Source organism: Motacilla alba, chromosome 12 (assembly GCF_015832195.1).
Source record: "Motacilla alba alba isolate MOTALB_02 chromosome 12, Motacilla_alba_V1.0_pri, whole genome shotgun sequence".
NCBI classification, from domain to species: Eukaryota; Metazoa; Chordata; class Aves; order Passeriformes; family Motacillidae; genus Motacilla; species Motacilla alba.
In genome coordinates, this window is record NC_052027.1 from 2772239 (window position 1) to 2792368 (window position 20130).

General features: G+C 47.8%; 1 protein-coding gene across 13 annotated transcripts in view; it reads right to left on the reverse strand.

Moving 5' to 3' along the window:
- The window catches only part of CHL1 (cell adhesion molecule L1 like), a 145591-nt gene that overhangs the window by 63377 nt on the left and 62084 nt on the right, over positions 1-20130 (reverse strand). Inside the window, exons 3-4 of one of the 13 annotated variants that reach the window (XM_038149005.1) lie at positions 17489-17624; positions 16095-16190 (exon numbers count right to left, since the gene is read on the reverse strand). The exons of 11 other annotated variants lie outside the window; for them this stretch is intronic. The gene's annotated coding sequence lies outside the window, so the exon portion shown is untranslated. The remainder of the gene's footprint in view (positions 1-16094; positions 16191-17488; positions 17625-20130) is intronic. One more of the 13 variants, XM_038149006.1, reaches the window with a different exon arrangement.

Below are 20130 nucleotides of genomic sequence, written 5' to 3' on the forward strand. Positions count from 1 at the left end.
AGGATAACCTTCACTTGACTCTTCCCCAATCCTGTATTTTGAGACGTTTTCAGTTCTTAAAAAAGCAGCCCATGCATATGCTGGAGGTGATTAAAATAATCACCCAAATCAGAAAGCTGCTCTTCCTTCCACGGCAAAGCATTTCCAAACCCACTGCAGCACACAAGAGGCACAGAGATATTTTTGGTTTAGATGAAATTCCACTCTCAGGAGGTTTAGTGAGAAAAGTCCATGCATTATTTATCTTACCAAGGACTTCATAAACATTCTCGGACAGCGCATCTAAAGAAAAAGTTTTCGGTCTGGTTACACAACTTCAGCATTATTTCATAAAATTTATGTGTTTCAACTGTGATTGCAACTATGGTGCCTTCCCAATTTTGTAATCCATCAGTCTTCCAGTTTCCAAACCGAAAAAACCACGCTAAAAATGGAATTAATATAATCAAAAAAGAAATATGTACGCAAGGCTGTAGCACAATGCAGCAGGAAAACATTCAATTCAATAAGGAGCACAATATAGTTAATTCCCCTGGGCCAAAGTTTTAAGGAATAAACAAGGAATTTGGGAGGCCAGCTTGCCAGGTCCTGGCTGAGCAGGGCAGCCTTGGGCTGGGCAGGGTGACAGATGGTGCTGTCCCCTGGCTGCACTGATGCTGTGCAAACCCAATTTCTGGCGTCTCTGCTGGAGCTCTACCCTGAGCTGAGGGGAAGCAAGAGGCGCACGAGCATCTTGGAATCCAAGGGTGTGACCCCAGGAGAAGGCAGCCAGCACCAGCTCCCCATTCCCACAAACTCTGCCTTATCTGCTCCCAGCTGTTCCCCACAAAATCCTGGAGAGCAATCCCTTCAAGTCTCATCAGATCACAGCCTATGCTCTGAAATGGTCTAAAGGAGCAATAAATGATTTCTCCTGGTCATATCTCTGCCCACTTAATGGCCCAGCACCTGGGAGAGCTGATTTAATTGCTTTTGTCCATCTGGCAGCACTGAGCACAAGGAGCACATTTCTTACAGCTTTGCACGGCTTTTACACACACACAGGGATGGAGAGATGAGGACGTGGGGTTTGTCACCTGCAAAGGCACCCAGGAGCCCAGCCTTGCCAGCCCCATCACACCTGCTGGAACCTCAAAATGCCTCTGAACAGCACACGTGCAATAAGGACTCCAAAGAAAACCTAGAGTGGAAATCAATCCCTGCTTTAACCCCTTCATGGCCCAGGGGATAAATGTGAGCCTGTGCATGGGCTGTTGTAGCTGATGATGGCCAATCATTGAACCCTAGTGATGACATTACTCTCATGGCACTTCCCAGTAAATTGAGATAAGCAGCCACATGGTCACTCTTTCCAGCAGGAGCACACAAAAAACCTGCACCAAATTCTGCCCTGGTGGAAGTTCTCAAATAGGTGAGTAAACACCAACATCTGGATTGATCCGAGGAGAGCAGCTGGGACATGGGGACACCAGGTGACCCCACCGTGGCTCAGAGGGAGAGCAGAAATGCTCTGTCCTCCTGCAGCTGTCTGGAGACTTTCTGAGCCAGATCTGCTCTTTAATACTAATAGGCCTTTTCTCCATAAATTTAAGTACCTTTTTCTTTTAATTAATTGCTTCCCTGCCCATCCTCACTGCACGTAAAACTGTTCTTTCTCCAGCTCATTTCTGCACTGGGTTAGCTGGGCAGCAGCTCTGAGCACTGGGGCACTAGAGCAGCTCCTGTGACACACAAGTTTAGGTCACTAGACACAATATTTTCCTGAGTAGGAATTAATCCATATTTTTACATTCATCTCCTTTAATCCTTCTTCCAGTTCTACCGTGGCACCAACCTCTCTTTCAGGGGAAAATCTGGATTTAATGTAGTGTACTCGAGGTGGATGTACCACATCCTGCAGCACAAATTGCATGTGGAGATGTTGTGCAGACTTCTGAGAAACCCACAAGTATTTAATTAGCAAGTTTCCAAGGTATATGGAGTGGAATTAAAAGCGCCATGCTGAAATTTTAGACTGTATTCCTTCACTGCACTATGAAGTGTACTTTGCATAATTCCTGTACAAGCCACCATAAAATAAGGGTCTGGCTTCACATATGCACATTTACAGATGTAAGAGCAGCCTAATCCCCCCACGTGTGTCTGGTTTATCCCCTCCACCTGAAGCCCTGGCCACACATCATTCCTTTTTTAACCAATGAAAACACAGAAATGATTCCAGCACGAGGAGATAACGCTGTAGCAGAGGAATGCCGTGACCTACAAACACACAGTGACCATCACCCTCCCTGCTGGTCACAAACCAGCCCAGATCTGAGCTTTGCAGACACACCTGAAAGCACAGCCTGCTAAAAATTCAACTGTTGTCTGAGGCTTTTGCCATTCTGCATTTCCTTGAGATGCTACATCTCCTAAACGAGTTTAGCACATTTCTGGCTGAAACTAGTTTTATATTAATTGAGATTTTCAACAGCCATTAGCATTTCAGCTCATAGGTCAAGCATGAAGCAGAAAGCAAAGGACAGCAGCAGGTGGGGTGGGTGATGGGGATGAGGCTGTGGCAGCCAGGCACAAAGGGAAGGGAAGGAAAAGAAATAAAAGCAGGCTGCAGTTTGTGCTCAGATGAGACTGCCAATGACAGCCTCTGCCAACAGAGGTGATGCAAATTCCCCAAAATTTCAACATGAATTTGCAAAGATGCCTGCTTCTTTTGTACTCTCATCCTGACTCTTTCAAAACACATAATAATGGGAAAATCATGAGCTTTCTCCTGTTATTACAAACAAACATGAGTTCTAGCAAAGCAACGCCTCCTTGAAGCAGCCCTGCCTCACCTGGAAAGGCTCTCCTGGAACCCAGCACATGCCACAGCCAGTCTGAGCCATTCCAGCTCCTGCTTGGAGCACAACCTTGGCACACACAGAGCCAGGAGAGCTCCACTGGCTGGGAAACGTGGGCAGGGATGTGCCAGGCAGAGCTCTGCCAGGCCCGGGGCTAATGAGATTGTTCAGTCAGCAGAAAGCTCAGGGAGAACAGCACAGAACACACTCCAAAGGCACAGCCAAGGGCTCCTGGGGATTCTGCCACAGGAGGAACCCTGCACTCTCTCAGGTGGCAAAGGAGAGAGAAAATTTACACACCCAGCCCCTGATGGGCTCCAGTCCAGGCACAGGAAATATCCCAGTGCCAGGAAAATCACCTGACAATGGCAGAAACCACTGCAGGGCACCGAGGGCTCCGCTTGGCGATTCTCACAGCGTGGGTTTGTGTTTGCTGGAGAGCTCCCTGTGCCGGTAACGAGGTGACACGAGCAGGGGGAAAGGGGGTTTAATTGCAAATAAATTACCTCTACAGCAGAAAACAGCTATTATTCCCACTCAGTCCATTAAGAGCTATCTTTTCCTGCTGCATCCCAGGCAGGTGAACTCACTCAGATGTACAACACTGGCAATACTGTCAGATATCAAAACCCCTAAATCTGAGCTGCCTGCTCCATCTGTGCCAGGAAAAATGCACGCTCACAGAGCTCAGAGATGCTCAGTGTATTCCCAAAACCTCAAGAGAAAAATCCTGGCAGGCTTCACACAAAAAATCTTGAACCCCAAGAAAAATGACCCCAAAAGTGCAGCAAATCCCCCCTCTCAGTTTTACCCTGCATCTCAGCACAATGGCAGTGAAAGTCACTGGCACACTGCGTGTTCCTCATTCAAATTGCAGCCAGTGGCTCGTGACCAGGGAGAGTTTCACAGCAGGCAGGCTCTGTACTCTCTGCCTGCCTCTGATTCTCCTCCTCCTGTGTAATAACAGAGATTAGCTCTTTCAGCTTCCTGCAGGATCTCCCCACACTTGCTTTACCTGATAAGTCAAGGCCATTAAGCTTCCAACATTTTCGACATTGCCAGAGATACAAGGGATTACTTAGAAAAGAAAAAAAATCGAGTTAAACGTAGTGATTTCCCACAGACACTGCATGGGAGTGTTTAAGGGTACAAGTGGAACACAATCCACATCACTCTGAAATCCCCATGTGCCTGTGTGGACAGCCAGCAGTATCCATCAGTTTGGGAATCTTGGTGTGATTCTACAAGAGGATCCAGTGGGACTCACAGTCTGCCAAAGCAGCAGCACCACAGGAATTGATTTATGGCAATAATTGTAGGATTTGGCCCAGTTTGTGCATTAGGAATCTGAGTAGCTGAGCAAACAAGACGGCATTAGAGATTCATGGATGATTCATACTGATTCTGCACTTCCTACTTTCCCTGTTTTCACCTAGAATCTCCAACAATTTCCTTTTTCCATGGAGAATTCCACAGCTCAACAAAACCCCCACTATAAAAAACACACACTGAGTAGCCCAGCCCACCAGGGGAGACACTCTGGGTTCACCTGCATTTTTGGGAGCTCATTTTTAGAGACTCATGAGGAAGATGGGACAAATTTTTCTCAGGATCTCCAGGGAGGAAAGAGCTCAGGAATCATACCAGGAGTGCCTGAGACATTCTGCTAAGTAGCATAATGCTGCCATTTATCTGGTCATCGCTTTCTTCCTACAGCTTCTGTTAATGGAAATGTTTTTTGGCAAAGCTTTCAGAGAAATCAAGTTGTTGATAAGGTGAGGATTATTTCTGAGCACAGCAGCAATTTTCTGCACTTGCTCTGGTAGGTTTACCATTGTAAGGGAAAAGCATCATTCAAAACACTCCAAACCCCAATGATTTTCTAGCTGCAACAGTTGCTTTTCCCCATTAATACCTTTTTTTTTTCCGAGGCACTAAATCAAAACATCCATCAAGCGCACTGAAGACAGCTGGCTGACAATATATTGAATATATCTACTGTAGCTGTGAAAGGAAGGGAAGAGACTCTGTAATTGTGCTTCTCTCTCCTCGGGATCCACATTCATCATCCCTTTCAGCACTGGCAGGGTGCAGAGCAGCAGCTGTCAGTACCTTCAGGTGATCACAGGAGATCTTTCATCACGCGCATCACAAGCCCAGGGTGTATTTTAAGGCACAGTTGATCTTTAGAGGTACAATTTGACTCCAGCTAGGTGGCTGAGCAGAAAACAATGAGGAAGCAACAGAGGCAGCAAAACACACTGTTCGAAGGGCCTGAAAGCCTCGGAAAAACAGGATTGCTTGGGAAAATATGATTTACCTGTTTATCCAGTGCCTGGGGAAAATGTTTTGAGGGAAATTGAGCAAAACTAAATCTATTCCCTCAGCTCATGAGGGGTTGGTAAAGTATCTCCCAAGGCCACAAAAGAAGATTTAGAAACAACCCAGAGGAAATGCCCACTAACTGGAAGGCAATTTAGGGGCCTGCTTTTCCTTTACTTTTGGTTTTTCCTTTCCATGGCAACAGCAAAACCCACTCACCTAAATCCCATCACCAAATATGAAATCTTTGTTTCAAAAGCTGGAGCTGCTGCTGGTTCCCCATGATGTGACTTTCTGAACACTGAGCACAAACCCATTATCATCCCCCAGTTTTGGGAAAAACTCCACTCCACCCTCCTGGAAATTAAAGTAAATAAAATCAAATTAGAAGTACAGCAAGTAAATATCAGGAGGGGAAAGTTCTGCATGAACAATTAAAATCTGCTGAAATTATGTGAAACTGCAAGGGGAAGCTTCAAGTTTGTCCTAGTTTAGGGCAAATTTGGGAGAAAATCTGCAAAAGGAGGCCCCTCCAGAAAGCAAACCCACACAGCCCCTCCCTCCAACCGGTTCGGGAAGGATTCCTCGGAGAGAAGTGGAAAGAACCTGTTTATTTAACAGGCAAAGCACCCCCCAGCACACAGAATGAACAATACCAGATGATAACACTCCTTCACCACTCTGAAAAGGATGACAAATTCAGAAAGTCTCTCTTGGGGGGTGGTTGCTCTGTTGTCAGTCCCTCCGGCGCTGGAGATGGCTGCTACAAGCCACGAGGTGCAAGCTCTCGGTGTTTCCAGGTCCCAGTCCAGAGCAGGTTCCAGTAGTTCCAAAAAGGGGAGGGAAAGAAAAAAAGGGAAAAAAAAAGAAAAAAAGAAAAAAAGGAAAAAAACAGTCCAGGAAAAAAAAAAAAAAATTGGACTGCTTAGCTAAACTAGCTAATGAGCAGAAGCAGAAGCAAAAGCAAGAGCAAAGCAGGAGCAAAGCAGAAGCCAGAGCAAGAGCAAAGCAAAAAGCCCAGCAAAAAGCAAAAGCCGCACTATAAACTCCCTGTCTCTGTGTCCCGCCAGCCGTGGGGGAGCGGGCAGATAACAAAACCCAAAACAAAACATTCACTCTTCAGAGCCAGTCTTGAAGGCACAGAACATAATATCCAGCATAAACAGAACACACAAATGGGGATACAAGCATCATAACGTCACCCTAGGACATTCCACCCCTTATCCCCATATCATCAACATACCACACATCATGCATTTTATTCAAGTAAAACTTTCATCCATTACCCCCAAAAATTACAAGCTATACCCATCATGCCCTCATCGCATCCCCACACCGGACCACTGAATCCAGGCCCCATACCACAGAGCTGCAGGATTCCCCACTTTCATTTTACTCACTCAAAACTCCATCTTTCACTTGCTCAAACCTTCAACACCTACCCATTTCCTTCTCCATCTTTCACTTGCTTAGACCTTTCACACTTACACATTTCTTTCTATCTCATGTCTGTATGGTTTAATGTACAGACAATGGCAGTAACATCCAACAAACAGTAATATTTGCATATCATTCTCACCCCACAATCAGATCTCCCTGAGGTACACATCGTGTTGTTCCATCTCTCTGCATTATCCACCATGTGCAACCTGGTCCCTGAGCGAAGACAACCCCACGAATGGGTTTGTCTGTACTTGAGGCAGGATTGATCCACACGGTCTTCCCTAACAAACCCCTGACATGTACCACCGGGACTTTATCTCCATCTGTTATATTCAGGGACTCAGATTGGGCAGGACCTGCTCGGTTGGTGGAACCTCGGGTGTTAACTAACCAGGTGGCCTTTGCTAAATGCTGCTCCCAATTTTTGAAAGATCCCCCACCCAAGGCTTTCAACTGGGTTTTTAACAGTCCATTGTACCTCTCCACTTTGCCTGCAGCTGGTGCATGGTAGGGGATATGGTACACCCACTCAATGCCATGTTCTCTGGCCCAGGTGTTGACAAGGCTGTTCTTGAAATGAGTCCCGTTGTCTGACTCAATCCTCTCAGGGGTACCATGCCTCCAAAGGACCTGCTTTTCAAGGCCCAGGATGGTGTTACGGGCTGTAGCATGAGACACAGGGTAGGTTTCCAACCATCCTGTAGTGGCTTCTACCATGGTCAGCACGTAGCGCTTGCCTTGGCGTGTCTGGGGCAGTGTGATGTAGTCAATCTGCCAGGCCTCTCCATACTTATACTTGGACCACCGCCCACCATACCACAGGGGCTTCACTCGCTTGGCCTGTTTGATGGCAGCACACGTCTCACAGTCATGGATGACCTGTGAAATACTGTCCATGGATAAATCCACCCCTCGGTCTCGTGCCCACTTATAGGTGGCATCTCTACCCTGATGACCTGAGGCATCATGGGCCCATCGAGCTAGGAATAACTCTCCCTTATGTTCCCAATCTAGATCTATCTTGGACACTCCTATCTTTGAAGCCTGGTCTACCTGCTCATTGTTTTGGTGCTCCTCATTCGCTCTGCTCTTGGGGACATGGGCATCCACATGGCGGACCTTCACAGGTAGCCTCCCTACCCTGGTAGCGATGTCTTTCCACTCTTCAGCAGCCCAAATTGGTTTCCCTCTACGCTGCCAATTAGTCTTTTTCCACCTTTCCAGCCAACCCCACAGAGCATTGGCTACCATCCATGAGTCAGTGTAGAGGTAGAGCTTTGGCCACTTCTCTCTTTCAGCAATGTCCAGGGCCAGCTGTATAGCTTTGAGTTCTGCAAATTGGCTCGATCCACCTTCTCCTTCGATAGCTTGTGCAACCTGTCGTGTGGGGCTCCATACGGCTGCTTTCCACTTCCGATTCATTCCAACGATGCGACAGGACCCATCAGTGAAAAGAGCATAGCGTGTTTCCTCTGGGGGCAGTTGGTTATATGGTGGAGCTTCTTCAGCCCGTGTCACTGGTTCTTGTTCTTCGTCTGTGACACCAAAACTTTCACCTTCGGGCCAATTTGTAATTACCTCCAAAATCCCAGGGCGATTCAGTTTACCTATACGGGCGCGCTGTGTGATAAGAGCAATCCACTTGCTCCATGTAGCACTGGTGGCATGGTGGGTGGAAGGAACCTTCCCTTTGAACATCCATCCCAGCACCGGTAGTCGGGGTGCCAGGAGGAGTTGTGCTTCTATACCAATCACTTCTGAGGCAGCTTGGACTCCTTCATAGGCAGCCAAGATCTCTTTCTCTATTGGAGTGTAGTTAGATTCAGACCCTCTGTAGCTTCGACTCCAAAATCCCAGTGGTCGACCCCGAGTCTCCCCAGGCACCTTCTGCCAAAGACTCCAAGACAGACCATGGTTCCCGGCTGCAGAGTAGAGCATGTTTCTCACCTCTGGTCCTGTCCTGACCGGGCCAAGGGCTACTGCATGAGCAATCTCCTGCTTGATCTGGACAAAGGCTTGTTGCTGCTCAGGGCCCCAGTGGAAATTGTTCTTCTTCCGGGTGACCAGGTAAAGAGGGCTCACAATCTGACTGTACTCGGGAACGTGCATTCTCCAAAAGCCTATGGCACCTAAGAAAGCTTGTGCCTCCTTCTTATTGGTCGGTGGAGACATAGCTGTGATCTTGTTGATAACATCCATAGGAATCTGACGCCGACCATCTTGCCACTTTACTCCTAGGAACTGAATCTCACGAGCTGGTCCCTTTACTTTGCTCTTTTTGATGGCAAAACCAGCTCCCAGGAGGATTCGGATAATTTTCTCTCCTTTCTCAAACACTTCTGCAGCTGTGTTCCCCCATACAATGATGTCATCAATATATTGTAGATGTTCTGGAGCCTCACCCTTTTCTAGTGCAGTCTGGATCAGTCCATGGCAGATAGTAGGACTGTGCTTCCACCCCTGGGGCAGTCGGTTCCAGGTGTACTGCACTCCCCTCCACGTGAAGGCAAACTGAGGCCTGCATTCTGCTGCCAGAGGAATGGAGAAAAATGCATTGGCAATATCGATAGTGGCATACCACTTCGCTGCCTTGGACTCCAGCTCGTACTGGAGCTCTAATATGTCTGGCACGGCAGCACTCAGTGGTGGAGTCACTTCATTCAATGCACGGTAGTCCACCGTCAATCTCCATTCTCCTTCAGATTTACGCACAGGCCAAATAGGGCTATTAAAGGGTGAGTGGGTCTTGCTGACCACCCCTTGGCTCTCCAGCTCTCGGATCATCTTATGGATGGGAATCACAGCATCTCGAGTGGTTCTATACTGTCGACGATGCACTATGGAGGTGGCAATTGGTACCTGTTGCTCTTCTCCCTTTAGAAGTCCTACTGCACATGGATTCTCGGACAGTCCAGGCAAGGTGTTCAATTGCTGGACACCCTCTGTCGCTACAGCTGCTATCCCAAATGCCCACTTGAGTCCTTTTGGGTCTTTGAAATACCCACTTCGGAGATAATCTATGCCCAAAATACATGGGGCCTCTGGGCCAGTCACAATAGGGTGTTTCTTCCACTCATTTCCCGTCAGGCTCACATCAGCTTCCACCAAAGTGAAATCCTGTGATCCCCCTGTCACACCAGCAATAGAAACGGATTCTGTCCCCACATATCTTGATGGGATCAATGTGCACTGGGCACCAGTGTCAACCAAAGCCTTATACTCCTGTGGTTCAGATGTGCCAGGCCAACGAATCCACACAGTCCAGAAAACACGATTTTCCCTAGCCTCTACCTGGCTAGAGGCAGGGCCCCTCTAAGCCTGGCTGTCCTTCTTTCCTTGGACGTATGTCTTGGAAGTTCCTTCAAGGGGATCGGACATGTCATCATCATCATATCTGGCAGTTCGGCTATGGGCAACTGGAGCTGCTTTCCTTCTGGTGGGACTTCCTCTCTGAGCCCTGTCTTCCTTCAATTCACGCACCCGTTGGGCCAGAGCAGCAGTAGATCTTCCATCCCATCTCCTCATGTTTTCCCCGCAATCCCGCAGGAAGAACCACAGCTCAGTTCGTGGGGTGTATCTTCTCTCTCCATCTGGGGAACGTCTGTGTTGGGTACCAGAACCTCTGATCTGCACTGCCGAGATTTGGAGAAGGTCTTCTTTAATCTCATCTCTGAGCTTCTTATGATTCTCCTCTATCTTGTCCTCCAACTTCTGTAGACGTGTCTCCACCGCTGCGATTCTGGCGTGTGTTGGGCCATGTACAGCATCTGCATATGCTCGCAGCTTCCTGGCCATATCAAGCACGGTCTCATCCCTGTCATCCCGCTTCATTATGGCCAAAGCAGAAGCATATTCATGTGGCCCAAGTCGTACGAGTTTTCGCCACATCACAGATGTGCATGGTACCAAGTCTGGATTCCTAGTTGTTATGTCATCTGAGAAGATAATCTCTGCCACTGCCATTTCTCTCAGGCGTTGGATCCCTTGTTCTATAGTCTTCCACTGGGTTTGTTGCATATAGAGATCATCTGCACACAGGTACCTTTGTGCAACACTATCCAAGACCCGTGCCCAGAGGCTGTGAGGGTCAGCCCCCCTCATCATTCCTTGGTCGATGACGGGATCATGTGACAGGGATCCCAAATGCCTCGCCTCAGTGCCATCCAGAATTGTAGCCTCACCTGCAGCATCCCAAAGACGGACTAGCCAGCTAATTATGGATTCATCAGATCGTCGGGTGTAATCCTTCCTTAGGCCACGGAGGTCCTTCAGGGAAAAGGACTCAATATTGGCTTCCGACCTTGCGCCTGTTGCTCTGACTCCTGATTTTATGTCAGGAGGTGTTGAAGGTCCTTCTCCTGCATCATCATCATCATCCACTGGTCGATTGGTCTTGTCTGTGCACTTTCCACTTCTAGTGCTAGTAGCAACAGCCATTGGTTGAGGCTTATTGTCTGGTTTAGCTGCTGGCTTCGAGCCTGGGGTGTTGGCTGCAGCCTGGGTGACTGGGATAGCTGTTGATTTATCTCCCTGCCCCCCTGCCTCTGACTGCTGCCCTACAGTATCTAGCAGCGTGCGATAAGCATATGCCAGGGCCCAGCACACTGCAATGATCTTTTTCTCTTTAGGGTCATCCTGGTACTTCTCTCTCAGGTATTTCCCCACCTCAGCTGGGTCCTGAATGTGTTGATGGGGAAAGTCCCACACTATAGGGTCAGAGAATTCCTTCAGGATTTGGCCCATGTCCTCCCATTTCCCACCCCACTCAGGATTTTCCATGCCTGGGTCTACTCCTGGGTCAGGGGTTTCATCACCCCGTCTAGAAATCTCAGCCCTCATTCTAGAAAAGCTGCAGACCATATAGAGAAAGCTTACCAAATTAAATACCAGAAAGATGGTCTCTTTAACATTCAGAGGAAACTGAACATTCTTCAATAATGATGTAACAGATTCAGAGGAGAAGAAGGAAAGCAAAGGCTGAAAAGCCTCATTCTCTGCTCCTCCTTTAACAAACTGGATGCATAACCATAGCCATGAACCATTCATACCTGGAACAGACCCCAGCATGTTTATAAACTTCTTACAAATCATTGCCACCAAGCCCAGCAGGATAGCTATTCTAGTCACAGCCCCTCTGCTATAAAAACTACGTATTAGGGACAATACCAAAGCTATTTCTGGATAAGAAAATAAACCTAGGGACCATAGAGGTATTAAGATCTCAAAAAACCCTAGGGACCAGAAATGCATGCAAGCCCTCACCCCAAGAGACATTATGAATTCAAAAAACATGGCTATTAACTACTATATAACAACACAGAGTAATGGCAACCAAAATGCACTCAAAACAGGGTTTTTCCACTCTCTCACACTGCCCCACACGTTGGGCGCCAAATTTTGTCCTAGTTTAGGGCAAATTTGGGAGAAAATCTGCAAAAGGAGGCCCCTCCAGAAAGCAAACCCACACAGCCCCTCCCTCCAACCGGTTCGGGAAGGATTCCTCGGAGAGAAGTGGAAAGAACCTGTTTATTTAACAGGCAAAGCACCCCCCAGCACACAGAATGAACAATACCAGATGATAACACTCCTTCACCACTCTGAAAAGGATGACAAATTCAGAAAGTCTCTCTTGGGGGGTGGTTGCTCTGTTGTCAGTCCCTCCGGCGCTGGAGATGGCTGCTACAAGCCACGAGGTGCAAGCTCTCGGTGTTTCCAGGTCCCAGTCCAGAGCAGGTTCCAGTAGTTCCAAAAAGGGGAGGGAAAGAAAAAAAGGGAAAAAAAAAGAAAAAAAGAAAAAAAGGAAAAAAACAGTCCAGGAAAAAAAAAAAAAAATTGGACTGCTTAGCTAAACTAGCTAATGAGCAGAAGCAGAAGCAAAAGCAAGAGCAAAGCAGGAGCAAAGCAGAAGCCAGAGCAAGAGCAAAGCAAAAAGCCCAGCAAAAAGCAAAAGCCGCACTATAAACTCCCTGTCTCTGTGTCCCGCCAGCCGTGGGGGAGCGGGCAGATAACAAAACCCAAAACAAAACATTCACTCTTCAGAGCCAGTCTTGAAGGCACAGAACATAATATCCAGCATAAACAGAACACACAAATGGGGATACAAGCATCATAACGTCACCCTAGGACAAAGTTGAATGTCAAACAGGCAGTGCCAGGATTTCACTGTCCACAACACCAAGTTCTCCAGAACAAGGGTGGCTTTTGCCCCCCAGCCCACCTGCAGAATCAATGATTTGCACAGTGGGAGGAGTGCTTTCCATGCCACATGCATGAAAACAGCCTCATGGACTTCATCCACAGCTTCTACAGCATCCCAGACATTGCTCTGCCTTCTTCTTGAAAGAATAAAATTAATGAAGAAATTGTCAAATTGTTTATATCCCATTTGTGTCACATCATGGATAAACTTAATGCCCTCTAATCATTATCTCACAAAGTCTAATTATGCTCCTTGTAAAGACAAACCAGAAAGTGGCTAAAAACCCCTAAAAATATCACAGAGAGGAGTCAGTTATGCACAAGTATATACATACATTTGTCTCTCAAATATCTCTGACTGAACTTCTGCTCTTTCCCTGCAGAAATCCTTTCTCCTGCCCAGCCCCACTGCTTGGTCAAACAACATTTCCTATGGAGGCCAACTGCAGCTGGGAGCCTGTGGGATGCTCTGAGGTGCTCCTAAAATTGGGATTATGTTATTATAAATAACATTTCATGTTCAAGAAATGGCATGAAGCCTTTAGAAGTCCAGGACACAATATGGCAGGTGCAGAAGGTGCAAAGGGAACTCACCAGAGCTCTGATATTAAATGCAAAAAACTCCCCATGGCTGGGGCAGTGAGGACACAAGACAGGTTTTTCTAAGGAGCTGGAAAACCTTTGAGTTTCAAGACTGAAATATATTAATTACCATGAATTTATGAAGTTAAAATTATCTGGAAAAGTCATGCATGTATAAATCCAGAATCTAAGATGAAGATGCTTCCTTCTTTACTCCTTATTCCAAGATAATCTGGTGTAGTTTATGCCCTGCTGCAGTAGAGACAACAGCTACCTCTCCTTTATTCCCCTGAAGCTAGAAAAGAGCTGATTCTGCACCTACCAAACTCTTATTTATTCTACATGGCAGAAAAGCCTTCCTCATGAGACATTTTACACCTCAAATACAGCAGCAGGTGATGCACTGGCTTTCTTGACATTCTCCCCTCTGTGAAACTCCCAGAGCTTGAAGCATCCTGTGTTTCCAGACAGGCAGAGAAGGAGCTCATGGCACTGAAGAACCAAAATGCAGAAATGAAACCCACTTCTGCAATTACAGCACGAGCCCTTGGAGCTTTCCCCTCCACTCTCCTTTTCCTCCCTTTATTTAGCTGAAGTTATTTAGAGGACAGATCTCTGTTTAAGCAGCTGCTGCCACAACTAGTTGGCCCAAGCAGCTTTTTTAATTAAATATTTGCTGCTGTGAGAGTTTTCTCTCCCCTCCCTGCTCTCCTTGTGGACAACATTTGTTCTTGCAAAGATAAGAGGAATCAGCCTCCGAGGCCTCCTGCACTCCAAGCCCCTGCAATGGTGTGAAATCCCCACAAAAATTAATTTTTATGATAGGCATCACGACATTTTCCTATCAAGGACAACCATCAACAATGAGGAAAAGAAATAAAGCTTGCTGGGATTTAATAATGATTATTAAATTATGTCATTTACATAATTAGACCTTAGCACTAACTATGGCATACCTGTTTTATGGGATGGTAAATTGGCAGAGCACTTCATAAAGAGATTTTTGGGGTTTTTTTCCCTTCTCTCCCACCAAGTACAGAGGAGTAGATCAGGTAAATGATATCACAACCCATACTAAGCAGGTTTACACAGAGACAGGAAATGGAGGCGAGTTTCATGACGTGAGTGAGAGAATTCTTGAGAAATATGGATTTCAAACAGGTTTCTTACACATTTGTTGCTCTCAGAATTTCTTCCTAGTCAGCAGCCAGGTCCAGCAATGCCTCTGGGATGTTTTATGGTATTTCCCAACCAGGATCAGGGAAGCATTGGGTTTACTCTGCCATAGGTGTGCACAGAATTGTTCCCTCTGCTCCTCCCAGCAGTAACCCCAGGAACAGCATTAAAGGCAACTGCCTTGAGCCAATGCCAGCAAAGCTTGACTTGCTTGGGGAAAAGCTCCAGCTGATGTTTCATAAAGCAGAGGTGTCTTGACTCATTTTTACCTGGTCCAGGTGTGAGTGAGATTCTCACCTGTTTCCACACTGGAAACAGCAGAGCCAAGTCAGTGTGAAAAAATCCCAACACAACTCCTCATGAGAACCAGTTTGGCACTGGAGGTAGGAAAGGGGAACAAAAAATGTGATGCTCTTTGAGCAAAGCTGTTTCAACAGGCACTCAGGGTCCCCCTCCATGCAGAAATGAGGAAGCAGCAAGGGATGAGCTCCCTGTGAGAGCGAGGAAGGGCTGGGATGGGATTCCCAGAGCAGCTGGGGCTGCTCCTGGATCCCTGGCAGTGCCCAAGGCCAGGCTGGACAGGGCTTGGAGCAGCCTGGGACAGGCATCCCTGCCATGGCAGGGGTGGCACTGGATGGGCTTTAAGGTCCCTCCCAACCCCAAACCATTCTGGGATCCTGCACAGAGCTGGGGTAAATGGTCAGTTATAATAAATACTCTGAGTACAGCTGATCGTCAGCTCCATACAAACAGAAGGGTAATTCAATGGGCCAAGATGCAGCTCACAGAGGCAAAGTCAAGATCCCAGGTGCTGGAAAGTAAACTTGGAGCAGCCTGGGACAGTGGAAGGTGTCCCTGCCCGTGGCAGGCATGGATGAGCTTTTAAATCCCTTCCAAACCAAAACTACTCCATGATTCCATGAGGCTGAAGGGATAAAGTGAGAAGCAGCAGCAGGGAGGAGCAGAGGATTTGGAGTGTGAAATGGAGATGGAGAGAGGGAGGTTTCAGGAAAAAGGAGGCAGCAGGAGGAGCACACAAGGAAATGAGAGCAACACCAAAGGAGGCTGGTGCAGCTACACCAGGCTGGGGTGTAAACCAGGCTGGGAGCAGCTGCTGCTCCGCGTCTGTGAGCAAGGAACACATCCTGGGAGAGGGATAGTTCTGGCAAAATCTGGGAATGCAGCTGGGCAGGGAGCAGTGCTGAGCAAAGACAGGCAGCACAGGGACTCGGGAGGATTTGTGAGGCTGGAACAGAAACTCACTGGGGAAGAAATGAAAGAGAGTCTGGATCTCAATCCCTGAGCAGGGAACTGGGGAGCCTGTGATGGCAGTGGCAGTCTGGGGGGATCAGAGAGCAAAGCAGCAAATGCTGCATTTGAGAGAATTCCAAACCTGCCTGAACTCCCCAGGCTGGAGCCACAGAGGGAATTTATTTCAAAAAGAAAAACTAGTATCATATCACCAAGCAATTTAAAAAATATATATAAATAAGATACATTAAGGCAGACGAGACTGCACAAACTGTTCAGTACCTGGGCACAGGAGGACTCAGCCCTCATTTACTCCAGTCTACACCAGGGCATATCCTCTGAGGACAGCACAGATGCTTCTGACTGACATCAGCTTCACTGGCAACGAAGAAATAAAAATCTGATCTTCTGTTTCCATGGGAAACCTGTCAAATTCCCCTCATGCACCACAACACCTCACTGCCTTTGCAGGAACAGAAGCAACTGGTGAAAAAAACAGGGCTGGGGCCACTCTCTGTTACCTGTCTCAGGAAAATCTTTCTGGGGGGGATTGATTAATATGATTTACATATTTATTAACATCACCAAAGAGCTAGAATGCTGTTTGCCTCCAAGAGGAGTGGGAAACAGCAGTATTCCCATTCCCTCTGCTTCCCTCAGATCCATTCACCATAGACCAAGGTCACTGGCACTCTGCTGGGCACCAGGCAGGCCAATCCAAGCTGACAACACACAGAGATCCTTCAGATCAGTGCGGGAATCAGCAAAGCCTGAGAGCTGTTCTGAAATGCCCCTTGGACATTTTGGAGCAGCCAGAAAATTAAAAAAGAAAGAGTGAAATCTCCAGGTGGGCTTCCACCCCCAGGAGACCTCTCCAAAATCCAAGCAGTGTCAGGCTGAACTCACCAAAGCAAAGACAAACAGGATTCCTCCTCTGGAGCTAATGCCTTCAGCAGCTCCTAATCCAGGAGGATTAGAAGAACAGAACAGAAAAATTCTGTTTCATAATTATGTCTGCTTTTCTTTTGTAAGAACAGCATTTCTAATTGTGCAACTTGGGCTTTATTAGAGTGAAAGTTGTTTCCATTCTCAATGTGGCCAATGTTTAAATGGGCTCCCAGAAGCTTGTTGGGCACAAAGAATACTACTTTCACACTCTGAGAAATCAGTGTTTTCAACAAATACTTTAAGCTTCTATAATCCAGGACAAGTTTGGGCATCCCAAGCGTCTGGGAGGGGCTCTCACCTGCTGCAGAATCAGCTCCAGGGCTGCTGACAGCAATCTGCAGGTGAGGAGGAACCCTCCCAGGAGCTGGATGTTGTCTCTAGCACCACCTCTCCCTATCCAAAGGGACAATCCAGGACTCCAGAAAAGGTCCAGACTGGTGCAAATCTGTTGTTAGACCTGGTGGAGAAGCACTGGCAGGGGCTGCCCAGGGAGGTTTGGAGTGCTCCTCCCTGGAGGTGTCACCTGGAGGTGGCACTCAGTGCTCTGAGCTGGGCACAGGGTGGGGATGGGGCACAGCTGGGACTCGGTGATCCTGGAGGGCTTTTCCAAGCTCAGTGATTCTGTGAGCGCTGTGCAGATGGGAATGGTGCTGCACTACATGTCCCAGAGCCTCACCAGCACCTGCTGCTGACCCCTACACCCCAGAATATTCAGCTCAAGCACATACCTGCACTCTGGGCTGACCTGAAAAGCCCCTGAGCAGCAATTCAGCCACCAACAGGGAGAGGGTGGCTTGAATTTCGCTGGAAATCTGGCACTTCCTCTGCCCCAGGCTCCTCAGGGATCACAAGCTGAAGTGTCACCTGCAGGGAGGAACAACACCAAGCTGACCCCAAAGCCACCCCAGCTCCCCTGCAGGTGACAGAGCCAGGATCCCACGTATCACCCACTCCAACAGCTCTGCCTGGGAACGTTTCACTAATCCTGAAGCACAAAAAGGCTTCAAGTATCTGTCAGTCAGGCTGCTCCCCGCTGGCCTCCCTGCAGCCCAGCAGCCTTGCTGGGAGGATTGTTATTGAGATCACCAGCGCTGCCAACGTGCTGAGGAAAATTAAACCCCAGCCGTGGAAACAATAGCTATTACAAAGTGTGTAACCAGCAGGAGATGGGATGAATGGTTGTAATTCCAAGGCGTAGAAAGCTTTTTTAAAATGTCTTTAGTCTCATCCATACTTCTTTAATATTTTGCTGCCTAATGGTGGTGTTTTATAGCCAGGCCGTAATTTCAGCAAGGTACAAACTTGTGGAGTATAATGTCAAGCTATGTGGTAGAGTCAAGTAAACATTTGTAGTAATTATATGCCCAGGAGATTTCATCACCTGGCAGAATTAACAAGCAGCTCAGTAAATTACGTATCACTCCATCTGCAATCGCTGCATCTCCAGCAAAGAGCTCGGCTCCATCTCCAGCAGCCCTGACAGGACGTGTCAGAGCACAGTGCAAACCTGTCAGCCTGCTATTGTGCACTCCCATCGGCCACCACCTCACCTCACCAAGCTCCCTTTCAAAGCTTTGGAGCACAATTCTCCTTCCAGAGAAAACACAGTGAAAAGAGGCAGTTTGCTCACACCTCGTGATTCACCCTAGAATTCCTTTCCACTTGGCTTTGCCACGGAGCAGCGTTCAAAGGGACGAGATCGAGGGGGTGGTGAGCAGCCCCAGTTCCAAATGGGTGTCTGGGAACACTGAAACGCTCCAAGGCTCAGCAGAAGCAGGCTGCCTGTGGAGCAGCCAGCAGCAGCCAGGTTCTCAGCGCACACATATGTTCTGGCTCTGCACAAAGCTCATTAAGCACCCTGACAATCATCCTGATGGAGCAGGAGCCAACAGCTACTGCCTCTCCTGCTGCAAACTCAGGCAATGAGAATGGCTCTGAAGATTTCCAAGGCAGAAAATGCAGATTGCTTTTAAATGTCTCTTCCTAGACTCCCCCAGCCACGCCAGGGTTACCAGGCAGTGATTACAAACAAGCTCCTCGATTAGGAATTTGAGCACAGCAATAGATTGCCCAAGCAGCTGCTGCTCTCTGGCTCAGAATGAGTGCCCTTTAGCGTTTGCTGAAGTGATTTCCTGCAAAATCCCTGCCATTTGTCAGGCCCCTACCTGGAAGGTGGAATACACTTACAGAACTCACAGATTCATCACCAGCCAATTCTGTTCTCTGAACAGCACCAAACAAAAAGTAGACAATGCTCAGCCATCAGCTTCTTTCGTGTCTCACATCACTTTTAAGACAGCGTTTACAGAGAATCACACAAGGATTTGGGTTGGGAGGGACCTTAAAATCCATCTTGTTTGACCCCCTGCCGTGGCAGGGACACCTTCTGCTGTCCCAGGCTGCTCCAAGCCCTGTCCAGCCTGGCCTTGGGCACTGCCAGGGATCCAGGGGCAGCCCCAGCTGCTCTGGGCACCTGTGCCAGGGCCTGCCCATGAGAATTTTTTCCTAATGTTCCATCTAAACCTACTCTCTCTCAGTCTGAAGTCATCCCTCCTGTCCTGTCCCTGCAGGCCCCTCATGGATCACAGAATCACACAGAATCACAGAATTTCTAGGTTGGAAGAGACCTTTAAGATCATCGAGTCCAACCCATGTTCTAACACCTCAACTAGATCATGGCACCCAGTGCCACATCCAGGCTTTTTTTAAACACATCCAGGGATGGTGACTCCACACCCTCCCTGGGCAGATGATTCCAGTATTTGACCACTCTTTCTGTGAAAAATTAGAGAAAAGATGTCCCTCCCCAGCTCTCTTGGAGCCCATTTAGGCACAGACAGGCACAGTTAAGTCACCCCAAAGCCTTCTCCAGGCTGAGCAATCCCAGTTCTCTCAGCCTTCCCTCCCAGCAGAGCTGCTCCATCCCTCACATCCAACACACCTGAACCTCACAGCCCTGGGGCTCCACGGGGGAGATGCTGCTCCCCTCCAGCCCTCCAGGGATGAACTGAGCCCAGCCCTGGCTTTGCACCTCTGACCTCGAAAGGGACAGGAGCTAAAAGACAGGGACACTGCCAGGGCTGTGAACAAGCTGTAACAACAATGAGCTCCTTTCTGACACAGGACTTTATCTGTTCATTTATTTCATTTCCCTGGCAAATTTAATCCTGCTTCTAACCTTGCTGGCTGCAGGAGTGATGTGCTGGAACCACATCTCTGAGCACAGTCCACGTTTGCACTCAAGCATTGTTTTCTTTCCCTAAATGACTAATTTATATTGTGCATTCTCTGATACCACTGCCATCTGCCAAAAGGTGTTCAAACCATCCACAGTGCTACAGACTCCATTAATATGTATTAAAAATCACAT